The sequence below is a fragment of the Adiantum capillus-veneris genome, chromosome 21 (genome assembly GCF_014529385.1).
Source record: "Adiantum capillus-veneris isolate H3 chromosome 21, ASM1452938v2, whole genome shotgun sequence".
NCBI classification, from domain to species: domain Eukaryota; kingdom Viridiplantae; phylum Streptophyta; class Polypodiopsida; order Polypodiales; family Pteridaceae; genus Adiantum; species Adiantum capillus-veneris.
Window position 1 is genome coordinate 97441975 of NC_140951.1, and position 14283 is coordinate 97456257.

The window sequence follows — 14283 nt, forward strand, 5'->3', positions numbered from 1 at the left end:
CAAAATTAAGATGACAAGAGTGCTTCATTGATCAAGAAGAGCTACAACATCTCTGAATACCCCTGCGCTATCACAACTCCGACTTATAACCACCATACAAAACAGACTGGTAATAACAACCTCAGTCTTGATATATCATAAATGTTAAATATCCGATTTAAACAACATCCGACTAACTATGATCCGACTAACTATATCCGATTTAAACAACATCCGACTAACTATGATCCGACTAACTATATCCGATGAACTATATCTGATGAACTATATCCGATGAAGCACTTCCGACTAACTACTAAATTGACATTCTGATATGCCTGTCAACACATGGCACATCCCGGTGGTGGATTTCTCTGAAATCTGACTCGAATCCACATATCCCTTGATTAATAAGAAATAGACAAAAGAATTCCTGATCATCCTAAACTTGAAAACATATCTTTGAGAACTGTTTCAGTATCAGCTTCTTGTATTGTAGTCACCACAGTCTCCTCATTCTTTGCTACACTGAGTTCTAGAACTTCAATATTTGCAGCATCTGGAAGCTCCTTCTGATATTCAACCTTCATTGGCAAAGCTTCTCCACTTGACTTCTGAATTTCCTCAGCAGCTTGTAGTGTTTGAATACAAACATGCACTAGTTTTTTAAGTGCAGAACCACCTTGTACCATAAATTCTTCATCCACCTGCAACTGTTTATCCTTGAACTTCTGAAGCTGCTCCTGATAAACATCTTTTTCTTTCTTTAGAGATTCAACTGTCTCTAATAAGGTAGCTTCATGAGAACTGATGAAGCCTGATCTCACAGCCTCATAGGGATACTTGATAACTGATGTCAGCCTTTCTCTCATTGCTTTCCAAACATCCTGCATCCCCTCAACCAATTGTTTCCTTACCAGAGTGAGATCCCCTTCATCCATGAGTACTCCAGAAACATTGATATCTTCTTGGGCTAATACCTGCTTTTCCAAAGCTTCCAAAGGTTTCAACCTTTGTTGTAACATTTCATTCTCCACCTGCAACTCTGTATTTCTGCCAGACACCTGATCCAACTCAGAATTGACTCTGCCTTCCAATTCCTTAGTCCATTCTTGAAACATTTCCAAAGAGAGCTTAACCTTTGCTATCTCTTGTTGATGTAGTTTTAGCTGATCCTGCATCTCTTGTTGATGTTTCTCCCTCTGCTCTACCAATTCCTGCTTCAAGGATTCCACCAACTACGACTGTTGGTGCAGCATTGCTTTAGATATACCAGATTCACCTATATTTTGTAATTGTTCCTCCATATTGTGATGCTGATACCTTACAAATCCCTGTAACTCCTGCAACATCTTCAGAGTTGTTGGTACATCAGAAATAAGAAAATCATATTTAGTAGAAGTACTAGGACCAGCTGGAGAGAAATCTAATGATTTGGCCACCTCATGCAAAGCACTATCCAGCTTCCTCTTTTTGGGCATGTTAAAAGTTTTGCCTATAAGCCTACTAGGAGTTTGTGTCTCAACATCCAAACTCTTGAGCAAATTCCCCATAAGCAGTTTTTGCTCATGACTAGCCAATGCCATCTTGGCCTCATCCTCAGTGTATCCTGCTTCAATAAAATCCTGTATAGTCCTCATCTTTTCATCCACGCTTTTACTGAACTCTGCTTTGTCAGATATTCTCCCCTGTTCTGGCCCAGAACTGACCACATTGATAGGAGTAATGAGAGAAACTGTGACCTCCCCTACATCAACTTTCTGAGAAAAAGCAAACAAAGCAGACAGAAATGTTGCTAATCTGCTACTCAACTGGGTCTTTCTCCTATCCGAGGTAAAGACTTCCGCATGAATCCTATCATACACCCAATGTGCCCAACTGACCTTCCCCCCATTTTCAGCAAAATACAGTGGTGCCCAATTTTCCTTAGACATGTAATCATATTTAGCTAGAAAAAAAACTCTTTCCAAAAACCATTTCAATTGTTCTCTCCTCCAATACTCTACATTCTTCAACATAAAGTACTCCCTACCTCCTTCTCTTGGTCCAAATTATTTTTTCAGATCTTCATCTGAGCATTTTGGTACTGCAGTAACAGAGGTAAAGGGAAGATGAAATACCTGAGCTACCACACCTGGACTAAGATGTACCTTCTCAGAAATGGCACCTTTGGATTTTCGTAATAGCTCCATTTGCGTTTTTGCATAAATGTTCCCTTTCCACTGGCCCCAAGGTAGAGTAGAAAATTCATATAAACCTGTTTCCTTCAACCACTTCTCATTCCGTTCTGCCTAACAGTCAATTTCCACCCTGAAATCAGTGAAAGGCTCCATTAAACTTTGTAGCATTTTGCTTGATGACATTGGTGCTGATTCTTCTTCAGGTAGCACGTCGACCTCGTCTTCTGCGTCAGATACATCAACTCTGAGCCCTACTCCTTTTCTGCGAGGGCGCAGCTTACCAACTTCTCCTTGCTCATCTTCCGGCGATGGTCGCATGACAGAAATAGGTTTAGGCTTAGGCATAGCGGAAGCATAAGTAGGAGAAATCTTAGCAAGTTGTGGAGTATGCATGCGCGCGCTACTTACGTGAATCACACAAGCGCTAAGGCCTCTAAAAGTTTGTGAGGAAATGATGTCGTCCCTTACTCGTATGATGGTGTTAAGTGGAAGGAACTTTGCACCTTTTTCGACGCAAAATTTGAAATTTAAACATTGTTTAAGTAATCGGATCAGGTGAACTCCGACCCAGTAGACTCCGAGCCAACAAACTCCGATGTAGTACAATCCGATCCCTGACCTGAATGCAAAGCCTGTGTACGCTAATGATTGATCAACAGTATCCTGGTCCATAGTACCTGAAGAGAACTCCACCATTTGACAAAATGCAACCTCTGGTATAGTAGGTTTGAGCCAATCTAAATGGGGTGGCTTGCCCTGAAATTTTTTTAACCTGAATCCATTAACAGGTTTCTCTACCCTTGTGCCAAAAACATCTGCTACAATAAAAGTTTCTTGACCTAGGTCTATGATAATCTGATATGGCCCCTTGTACCTTAAATTAAGCTTCCCAGGATGGGGACCTAACCTTGAGTTGTAAAGCATTACCCAGTCACCTACCTGGAAAACCTTAAACTTGACATTCATGCTGACCCAGGCTTTCCTTCTTCTCTGAATGACTTCTGTTATATAGGAGCTGATCAACCTGTCTTCTTCTAGCTGCATTAAATACTTGCTTCTATGCTGAACTGACAACTTTGGAGTCATCTTCTCAGCAGTAATCCTCAAACTAGGTACCACAAACTCCATTGGTACTACAGCTTCGAATGCGGTCATACCTGTTCTTACCTTGAAAGATGTTATGAATGACCACAGGGCAGAATCCAGCTTTACATCCCAATCCCTCGTATTCTCTTGTACAATCTTTTTCAGAATCTTTATAAGAGTCTTATTAGTACTCTCAGCCTGTCCATTAGCTTGGGGATGGTAAGCTGTAGATTTCTTATGCATTATCATGTGGGTTTTTGTTAACTCAGAAATCACTTCATTCAAAAAATGTTTACCTCTATCACTAACCAACTCTACTGGACATCCAAACCTGGTCATAATGTTGTGATACAAGAACTTTGCCACACTCTGAGCTTTGTTATCTTTCAATGCCACAGCTTCCACCCACTTTGTAAAATAATCAGTAGCTACTAGAATGTACTTGCATCCCTTACTTGTTGTAGGCTTGACTGGTCCTACAAAATCCATACCCCATTTTTGAAATGGCTCCAATGGCAGTATAGGATGATCTGTCATTCTATCTCTAGAATCAGGTTGACCAAACTGTTGACACACCACACAGCTTTTTGCATAGGAATGAGCATCCTTCAACACAGTTGGCCACCACAAACCAGCTTGGAGTAACTTTTTTCCTGTAATGTCCCCTGAGAAATGTTGTCCTGCTACTCCATAATGGGCTTCTTGCAACACAGCTGATTGTTCATAATCTGGTACACACCTTCTAATGACCTGGTCAATCCCTTTTCTATATAATGCTCCAGCAATCACTAAAAAGGGTCTGCTTGTTAGGGCAAATTTCCTCCTTTGGTCTGTTGTAAACCCTGTTGGCATAACACCATCAGTTAGAAACACCAGCATTTGGTCATACCATGAATCAGAAATGGAACTCTGAACTTCAAATAAATCTTCATCTGGCAACTGATCCGAAATCCCTGTTGGTTGTTCCCCTGTCTCAATCCGACTTAGGTAATCAGCTATTGCATGTTCCTTGCCAGGTGTATGCACAATAAGGAAATCAAATTCCTGCAACAATAGCATCCACCTTGCCAATGTACCTGTAAGTAAGGGCTTTTTAATAAGATAAAGCAATGCTTGATGATCCACATGAAATATGACCCTATTGCACAAGAGGTAATGTATGAATTTGTTTAAAGCATAAACCATCCCTAATGCCTCCCTCTCAGTCACTGCATAGTTTTTCTCAACAGATGTAAGCACCCTACTAGCATAGTACACAGGTCTAAACCACCCTTGGGTCTTCTCCTGCATTAAAACAACTCCAATGGCTATATCCGAGGCATCAACAAACACATGAAATGGCAGTACCCAATCTGGAGGTTGTAATATGGGAGCAACTGAGAGCGTCTTCTTGAGAAGCTGAAATGCTTTTTCCTGTGGCTCAGACCAAACAAACTCTACATGCTTCTTGGTTAAATGGGTAAGAGGCATACAGACATTAGCCAGATATCTGATGTACCTGTTGTGCCACTTAACTTGTCCCACAAACCTGCTCAATTCCTTGATATTGCCAGGTGCTTGTGATGATTGTATTACCTCAATCTTCTTCACATCTATTGACATCCCTTCCTAAGAGACCACATGACCCAATAGCACACCACTTCTGACAGCCATTACACTTTTGTAGGGATTCAGGGACAATCTGAACATCCTACATCTTTCAAAACATAATTTCAGATGCTCAAGGTGAAAAGCCCTTTGACCAAAAACTGAAAAGTCATCTACAAACACTCATGAAATCCTGCAAATAAGGTTCAAATGTCTTATAAGCTGTAAAATTGAAGGATGGTGGTCCATTTTTAAGGCCAAAGTTCATAACAGTAGATGCAAAGGCTCCCCAATCTGTAATAAAGGCTGTTTTATGTTGGTCCTCCTCGGCAACCTGAATCTGATTATACCCTGAGAAACCATCAAGGAAACTATACATCTCTTTCCCTGCTACTGCATCTAAGATAGCATCACAAAAGGGCATTGGGAAAGGATCTGTAATAGTTGCAGCATTTAGCTTCCTGTAATCCACACAAACCGTAATCTTCCCATTCTTCTTTGGTACCACAATGATTGGAGATAGCCAAGTGACTTCATGAATAGGCTTGATGAACCCAACTGCCAGTAATTTATCAATTTCCTGCTTAACCTGCTGTGCAAAGTTGGGATTCATCCTATATCTCTATTGGACAATCGGAATGGCATCTTCTCTCAGATTAATGTGATGCTGATGCAATAATGGATCAATACCTTTTACCTCTTTTGATAGGTCTTTTGGGATTGTTCCTATGGCATTAAAAGTTCTCTTATTCTTCTTTTTCTTCTTCTTCTTCTTCTCTCTCTCTCTCTCTCTCTCTCTCTCTCTCTCTCTCTCTCTCTCTCTCTCTCTCTCTCTCTCTCTCTCTCTCTCTCTCTCTCTCTCTCTCTCTCTCTCTCTCTCTCTTGCAAGCCTTGATAAAAGAAGACTTTAAAAATCAAGACCATAAAAAAACCTTACAAATCTCATTGGAACGATTTGACTCTCTCCCTCCCTCCCTCTCTCTCTCTCTCTCTCTCTCTCTCTCTCTCTCTCTCTCTCTCTCTCTCTCTCTCTCTCTCTCTCTCTCTCTCTCTCTCTCTGTCTCTCAAGTCTGTGTATGCGCGTGCCCACACACATGCATGCCGTATGGTTCTCCTTCAAGATCTGTAGCAAATTCAAGAAAGACCATCATTCCTTATGCAAAAAAACACATCCATTAGTTGATAGAACATGGGTTCCATATTGGTGGCCTATCCAGTCTACTATGAGGTTTAGGGATACCATGTTATTATAGGACATCACTACAATTATTTAAAAGCTCAACTAAAACCTCAGATAGTCTTGATAAAAGGAGAGTTTAAAACTTGAGACCATCAAATAAAAGGAGAGTTTAAAACTCAAGATTATCAAATAACCGTTTAGATCTCACTGGAATGATCCTATAATATTTGAAAGATCTATTTGATGGTCTCGAGTTTTAAAATCTCCTCTTCTCAAGATGAGAGAGAGAGAGAGAGAGAGAGAGAGAGAGAGAGACCAACCACAACCATTTAAACTTTTCTTTAAATATGTTGAGAAAAAGGAGAGCGCTCGCTTTGCCCACACATGGACTTGGGACCGTCTCCTCAATCACAACGCCAATTTTCCAACTACTATGCCACTATGGTATGTCATATGTGTATGCATGCAGGAGCTCCAAGAAATTTGTTGTCCACCCAACATGTGTGTGTGTGTGTGTGTGTGTGTGTGTGTGTGTGTGTGTGTGTGTGTGTGTGTGTGTGTGTGTGTGTAGCTCTTTTATCATGAATAATAAGACATAATTGAACTATTTACATTCAAAAGACAGCTGGCTTTAAAAAAACGAAAAGATAAATACAATAACAACTTAGTCTTAGAATTATTTTTGTACAATGTTTGTAAGAATGAGGTCTCATTCCAGTATACAAATAACAGATGAACTTCCAAAATAGTAAGTGAGTGTGTAATCCAGTGTAGGACAGCTTGCCAATGCCAAAAAAACCTTCCAAGATAAGATAGAGTCCTTACCTGCATCCATCCAAACAAGACAACAATTCAGTTATCCTTGGATGTTTTTAACAGGTATCAATGGACTATACTAGTTGTTATCCATGTCCATCTTACAAACTTTTTTGAAACCTTTCCAAGCTTAGTCCATAGATTTTAAGAAAAGATGTTATCACTTTTCTTTTTTTCATAAAAAATCCTAGAGTTTAAAATAAAAAGAATATTATTTTGATTAGAAGGCCATCACCCCTTCTAATCCAAGTGTCTGAATCCACCCCCCTTTTTTTTAAAGAAATTCGTCAATTATATCAATTCCTAAAAACCCAACCAAATGAAGTTTATATGAGAAGTTGAGTGAAACTTGAGTTAGCCCTCAAAATAGGTGCTAAGAAAGCTTTGTTGGGCAGTACCCAAAGCTGATGGTCAACCCTGAGGGATTCAATTTCAATTTGTCTCAGAGGAAAGATAGGAAAAACTTTGGAAATTTTAGGCACCATCTCCAGGACGTTTGAGTCATTGAGGGAGCAAAGATTACTTTGAAATTCCTTGACTGCTTCAAGGGCTGCACTATCTCGACAGAAGATTCCACTAGTTTGTGGAATAGATGGAGTAGTCGATGCACAGACAAAAGAGGGATTGAGCCCACATAACTCCCTAAGAAAGTTAAACAAATCAGCACCATAGGAGGAAAATAGAGCAAGCTCTTGCTAATATTGTGAGGTTCTCGCAAAAAGAGAAGCTTTCTCTTCAAGGTTTTTGGGATTAACATATGAAGGTTCAGTATCTTACAAAAAATTTAATGATTTGCCAAAGTGGAAAAAACAGTATGTTTCAAGTATCCAAAGTGAATTGCAAGGATGTGATGTGCTTGAATCAAATGATGTGATTTTAGGGATCTTTGAAGAGGTATCTTATGTAGATACTATGTTAGAGCTTAAGGTGATTAGGCAATATAGGTTGCAAAGCGGAACTAAAGTGGTTAAGGTCCACTCAATGGACATGTATGAAGAGTTGGGTATATGTGAAGCACTTATGCCCCTTTCTACGCTTATACGACAATCAATGAAGAAAACTAGCATACCCCTATCTTACATATAAAATTTAGGTCTCACATGATCTAACTAAGTGAAACTAGTCAAAGAGGGTGTAGCATAGTGACTGGAAATGTATTAAGGAACCACTTTTGTTTATATCTAGATGTACCCTCAATGTGTTTTAGTTTGAATTTCAAACTATGTACCCAATGAGCTCGCACTCTGGCTACTCTGATCCATCCAAAGTTAGCGTAAATTAACCCTTGACCTGTGCCAAATTAGCCCTTATCTATGATCAGCTTGATGGAAAATTTGATGTGTGAGCTGATAAAAAACTTACCCAAAATTCATCGGAGTTCTAGTGCACATCAGTGACCAATCATTACAAGTAATCAACCCAGGTCAGGTCCACCCTCACCGCCCCCCCGCCGCCCCCTATATAAAAATATGATATCCTTCTCACTTATTTTAAATCTTGTGAGATAAATTATTGGTGGTATGTCCCTAACTTATATGCTTATGTAGCTTGTAAAACAAAACCCCTCCCCTTTACTTACGTGGTGCGGTAAGTTTTCCATGGTAAATCCCCCGAGATTGAGGATGATTCAGGTAAAGCAGTTGAAGCACAAGTAGAGACAAAGTACAAGACTTTTGCAAAGAAAGTGAGAGCATTGGCTACACCTCTACCAGAAGGAAGTGATGGGGTGATCAAAGAAGCTTCTCGACAGCCTATGCTCAAGAATCCAAATAACATATGGCATAAATTTACTAAGGAGGCATTGCAACAGCTGAAGGTTGGAGAAGATGGTTTTCTCAATGAAGAGGAAATCAAGTGTTTCCAATGTATGCTCGAAAAACACGATAAAGCTTTTTCTTTTGAGCCGAGTGAGATTGGATGTGTGGATCCAAGTGTTGTTTCACCGATGGTTATATTCATTGTTCCTCACATGCCATGGAGTTACATCCGATTCCAATTCCTAAAACTCACTTGCCAAAGCTTATTGATTTGCTTAATGAGAAGATGCAAATGGGGATTTTGGAGCCATCATGTGCACCATACTCCAGTTGATGGTTCACTGTTGTTTCACTACTGTTCCAAATAAAAATGGTACTTTAAGGTTCATACAAGACATGCAGCCGGTTAACAAGGTAACAATCCACAATGTGGGTACTAGCCCAATTGTGGATGAATTTGCGGAGGCCTTTGCAGGTAGATCTATTTACTCCATGGGTGATCTTTATTCTGGATACAATCAATTCAAGTTAGAATTGGAGAGCAGGGATCTTACTACAATGTGTACTCCTCTTGGTTTCGTAAGGATGTGCACTCTGCCACAGGGTGCTACTAATTATGTAGCTCATATGATGAACGGCATGAATAAGGTATTAAGGGACTTTATCCCTCATGTTACTATGCCTTTCATTGATGATCTACTAATTAAAGGATGTGAAGAAGGATCCGAAGATGAGGTAAAATATCAAAGGGAGTGGCGGCGGTTTGTTGCTCAACATATTGCTTATTGTGATGCTATTTTATCCAGGCTTGAAGAAAGTTAACTTAACATTTATAGGTCAAAAATTAACTTTTGGTGCTAAGGAGGTCTTAATTGTGGGACATATGTGCAGTCTTGAAGGTAGAAGGCCAAGTCTAGCTAAAGTTGAAGCTATCCAAAAGATGAAGAAAACATTCTCTTTGGTTACTGAAGTTCGTCAATTTCTGGGTGCATATGTGTTCTACCTTATTTGGTTGCCACACTTTTCTCATGTTGCAAAAGTGTTGTATCGATTGCTAAGAAAAGGTAAAAGGTTTGTTTGGGATGAAGTTCACACGCAGGCTATTAGGAAATTAAAAAAGATGCTTCTCGAGGCTCCGACCTTGAGGAAAGTCAACTACAAATGTGGAAGGCCAATTATTTCAACAGCTGACACTAGTCCAATAGGTATTGGATTGGCTATAGGTCAAGATGATGCAGAAGGACACAGGTATGCAGTTCGATTTGGAGCCAAGGTTCTCAATGCTCGTCAACGAGGTTATCCACAGGTTAAAAGAGAACTTTGGGGCATTGCTATTGCTCTAAGGTCTGATAAAGAATATTTTATTGAAGCTTCAGTCATGGTGGAAATAGATGCTTGCCATTGATAGGGATGATTGCAAATTGTTCTACTCCAAAAATTTGCCATGCTATAGTGGATAGCCTATATTAAGTCTCTTAACCCTGAATTTTGTCATATTGCAGAGAGAGATAATCCTATTCCAGATATGTTATCAAGAGCTAGGTTTGAAGATGAAGAAGAGATGCTGACCACAAGTGATGATGTTGACTTGAAGTTATACACGTCTCTTATCTACATGCAAATTGTGGTAATATTGCTCATGTTTTTTAAGGTATTTTTGAGGCATTCTATGAGGGAGAGTGGCTTATGATTGGCCACTACCTTAGCACTCTCACTAGGCAAGAAGGATGGAGTGACCAAGACTATAAGACAATCAGAAAAAAGTCCTACGGCTACTTTCTAAAGGATGGACATTTATGGAATCAACCAAAGCGCCCACGAGAAGGTACCACAACGGGTTGTTTGTGATAAAGCAACTCAACAGCAGGCTATCAAAGAATTCCATGAAAGTTTATGGGCTAGACACAGAGGAGTCTGGGCAACTTTTGTCAAGATTAAAGACCGGTACTGGTGGAAAGGTATGTATAAAGATATGGTTCAATTTGTGGAAACATGCTTAATATGCCAACAATATTCTAATATGCGACATAGAGATGGATTGCATTACACCTATCCACTATAAGTGGGTGGTGGACCTTATTACAATGCCAGTAGGAGTGTGGCAGATGAGGTATCTTGTCCTTGCCAGAGAAGATCTTACTAACCAGGTTGAAGACAGAGCTTTGCTTACCAAAGTACCAGTTCAATATGCAAGTTCTTGCTTGAAGATGTTTTTTCCCGGTATGGATGTGTTGGCAGAGTTACTGTTAATAGAGGACAATTGGATGCAGATGAAGCTCGAGAGTAAGTTTGCTTGTATGGGCATTAAACTGGCTCTCACTGGAAAAAGTGAAAGTGGAAATCCACCTATTGTTAAAGCTTTAGCAAAGGCATGTCAAGGGCATATTGGTGATTGGCCTAAACTCCTGCCATTTGCTTTATGGGCTGATCACACTACACACAATTCTGTTACAGTTTTATGCCGTTTGAGCTGATGTATGGGCAAAAACCCATTATGTCTATAGAGGAAGCAGTTATGACTTGGACCATAATGCCATGGAAAGAGGGTATATCTACAGAAGATTTGCTTGCTCTACATATTTGCCAGCTTGAGAGGCATAAAGAAGATATTGAACAGACTAAAGAGAAGTTAACGAGGCAAGGTTGAAGAATAAAGCAGCATTTGATGGAAATCACAGACTACAACCTCATGCTATCAAAGATGGTGATCGGGTTCTTGTTTATGACAGTAGCTTGGAGAATCAATATACTGCTATGCAAAAAATGGTTAAACGGTGGTTTGGACCATATATGGTGCTTCATGTTTTTTATATTGTAACATATCAATTATGCGAACTTGATGGCACTGTGCTCAAGGTGCCTATTGCAAGAAAACGGATCAAGCTATTCAAGAAGCGAGAAGGCAAGATTGTTCTTGAAAATCTCAATTTAGATCAACCTCCATAAGTTAATGTTATGTATGCATCGGACGATGTGTCTGATGATGCTTTTGATTATGTTGATTGAATGCAATTGGCACAGACCAGAGGGTGTACAGGTTCAGAGGGGGTGGATGTCGTGCAGCTCCGCTTCCATGACAAGAAAATGAGCAAAGGGATGCAAATCAAGTTTATTTGAATTCTATATGATTATTAGCAGTAATTAGGGGTTGATGACAAGTCAATTTTAAGCAAAAAATTATGCCAAATGTGCCTTTAAAGGGCCAAAAGTTTTCTTGTTAATGTTAACAGTGAGTATGCTTGAAGTGGTCATAGCTGGGATTTTATTGATTGGAATTGCAGTACATTAAGTATTCTATAGGCCTGTCTTTGTGGCGCGTCAATTGGAGCAACAGTTAGGAAGTTATGTCAGTTTGAAGTTTGAGTGAGTAGTAGATCCGTACTGGATTGGGCAGTTGCTGATAAAGGGTCTAGATTATATGAATGCATGGGCCCAAACTGCTCACTTTGAGAAGCATGTTGGTCTTTCCAGTTCGTCAATCGAAGTTCTGGTTGTCAAGATATGGCGAGTTTAAGTTTCACTGGGAGCCAGTTCCGTACCACTTTGGTCTCCTCAGTCAGTTCCTCATCTGTTAGTTTTGAGCTTCAGCCAGGTTTTGGGAAATGGTTTCTTGTTCAGAATTTCATCTCTTGTAGCGTATTGATGGCTGGTGCTTCAGTTGAATTGTATTTCATGGCCGGCTAACGAAGACACGAATAATGTGTAAAGCAATGCCTTGGCCGATATGCATGTTAAATGTGGTGTTTTTTGTAATAGCACTACTTGTGGCTTGCACCTTGAATCAATGGATAAGAGGTCCGATTGGAGAAAGAAGTCATGCTTGGTGGTGCTTTAGAATGCAGGCCAATGATGGCTATTCGAGAACCATGTTGAGCTACTGGCATGCTTAATACTGCCTTGGTTATTATGTACGCCAAATGTGGTTCCACTACAAAATCACGTTGAGTTCTTGATAAGATTTATGTCTCAACATTTTTCTAGGCAATGCCATGGTCGGCATGTAAATGAAAATATGGTGCATTCTACAAGCCGGCCACCCAAGAAACCCAAGGGGCATGGCCACCCAAGGAAGTCTGGTCGCCCACTATGGCAGCAAAGGGCCACCCTAAATATTAAGGGTGTGAACCAAAGGGGAAAAAAGGGGGCCCATGGAGGCGCAGACAGCGAGGGCGATGAGTAGCACTGGATGAGAAGCTTGTGGCAAGCGTTCTGGTGCCTGGATGATGCTGAGAATGAAAGCAAAGATGTTCGGCTCGCCATGGCGCACCAATTCGGCCCCATCACCGTTGTATTTCGTGACGGTTGAAGTTACGGACTGCCACATCATCAAGGCCGTGCCCATTAGCGATATCGCTAGTTGGTTGGCCATAAATAGCAAGGAAAGTTATCCATGCAAAGCAAGGTCGTCTCTTATAAAAAGAGGAAGGGGGCTCTCACATTGGTTCTTCTTCTCTCTCGAGGGAAGCCATAGACCTCCATAGCCATTCTTATCCTAAGCTAATCTCCACAGCCAGTCTAATCCTAAGCTAATCTCCCTAGCGAGAATTCTAATCCTAAGCCTCCATAGCCATTCTAATCCTAAGCCAAACCTCCATAGCCAACTGTAATTGGAAGCTCTCTCGGAGGAGAAATCCGTCAAGCTTTTTTCCAAAATCTTAGAAATCCATTAAATCTATATTGATAAGCCAATATTATTAGCCTAATCGGGTTGAAGTTGTAACCCAAGCCGTAATCTCTTCCATAAGCCATAATTAATCATTTTTCCTGGGATCTCTCTCTCTCTCTCTCTCTCTCTCTCTCTCTCTCTCTCTCTCTCTCTCTCTCTCTCTCTCTCTCTCTCTCTCTCTCTCTCTCTCTCTCTCTACCTTAAAGCAGCAGAGGAAGAAGAAAGGAGAGGAATATTATCAAGACAAGCTTGGTAGGCCAATTAAGGCAAATTAAACCGACGTAAGGAGCTTAAACTCCACAATTAACATTTAATTTAAGCAATGGTACTGTTAATTGTCCGCTTTGGATAATCAAGCTTCAAAATCTTGTTCAAGCTGTCAGTTTTAAGCTTTGTCTACTTTAATCGTGTCTACTGAAACTCTCTTCCTCACACCTCTCAAAGCTAGAGGCCCCGCGCCTTCCTGGCTCACCTTTCAAACACAAATCCCCCGACACTGATCTTGGGCAAAGGCGTAAAGCCTTTACCCCAACAAACTCCCACTTAAATACAATGTGCCGATAATTGAGACCTACTAGCTAAACTACTAACTTGTACAAGAAACAAGGCGAGAGATTCTATCAACCTATGCCTACTGGCTCACTCGATCGATCTACATGTAGTCGTATTGGCTTTGGTGGTAGGCGAGTGTGCTACTCACGCTAGAGCCTGCATTATAAATCTCGCAGACTGCTTTATATCGTCTGCAAAACTCCACTATACATCGTGCTAGTGTCAGTCATCGCATGACTAACAATCCCTACTGCAAATGCTCCCACTGGAATTATTATGTCACTCCTCGACACTAACAAGTCGAACATGAGACGCGCACCCCCCCCCCCCCCCCCCCCTTCCGCTTTCTTTCTCTCCTCTACACACACAGACATGCACACAGAGTTTTGAGTTCACGACTTTTAGGGTAGATCTTTGAGATCTCTCTGAATGGAAAGAAGAAACTATAAACCCTTGAGTGTGATAGATTTCTTATCATAG

The 14283-nt window shown here is 40.6% G+C and overlaps 1 long non-coding RNA gene across 1 annotated transcript in view; it reads right to left on the bottom strand.

Moving 5' to 3' along the window:
- Window positions 1–6658: 6658 nt before the first annotated feature.
- LOC147431402 (uncharacterized) overlaps window positions 6659–14283 on the bottom strand; it is a 182622-nt gene continuing 174997 nt past the window's right edge. The window contains exon 2 of the long non-coding RNA XR_015185692.1: window positions 6659–6837. This is a non-coding gene — a long non-coding RNA (uncharacterized LOC147431402). The remainder of the gene's footprint in view (window positions 6838–14283) is intronic.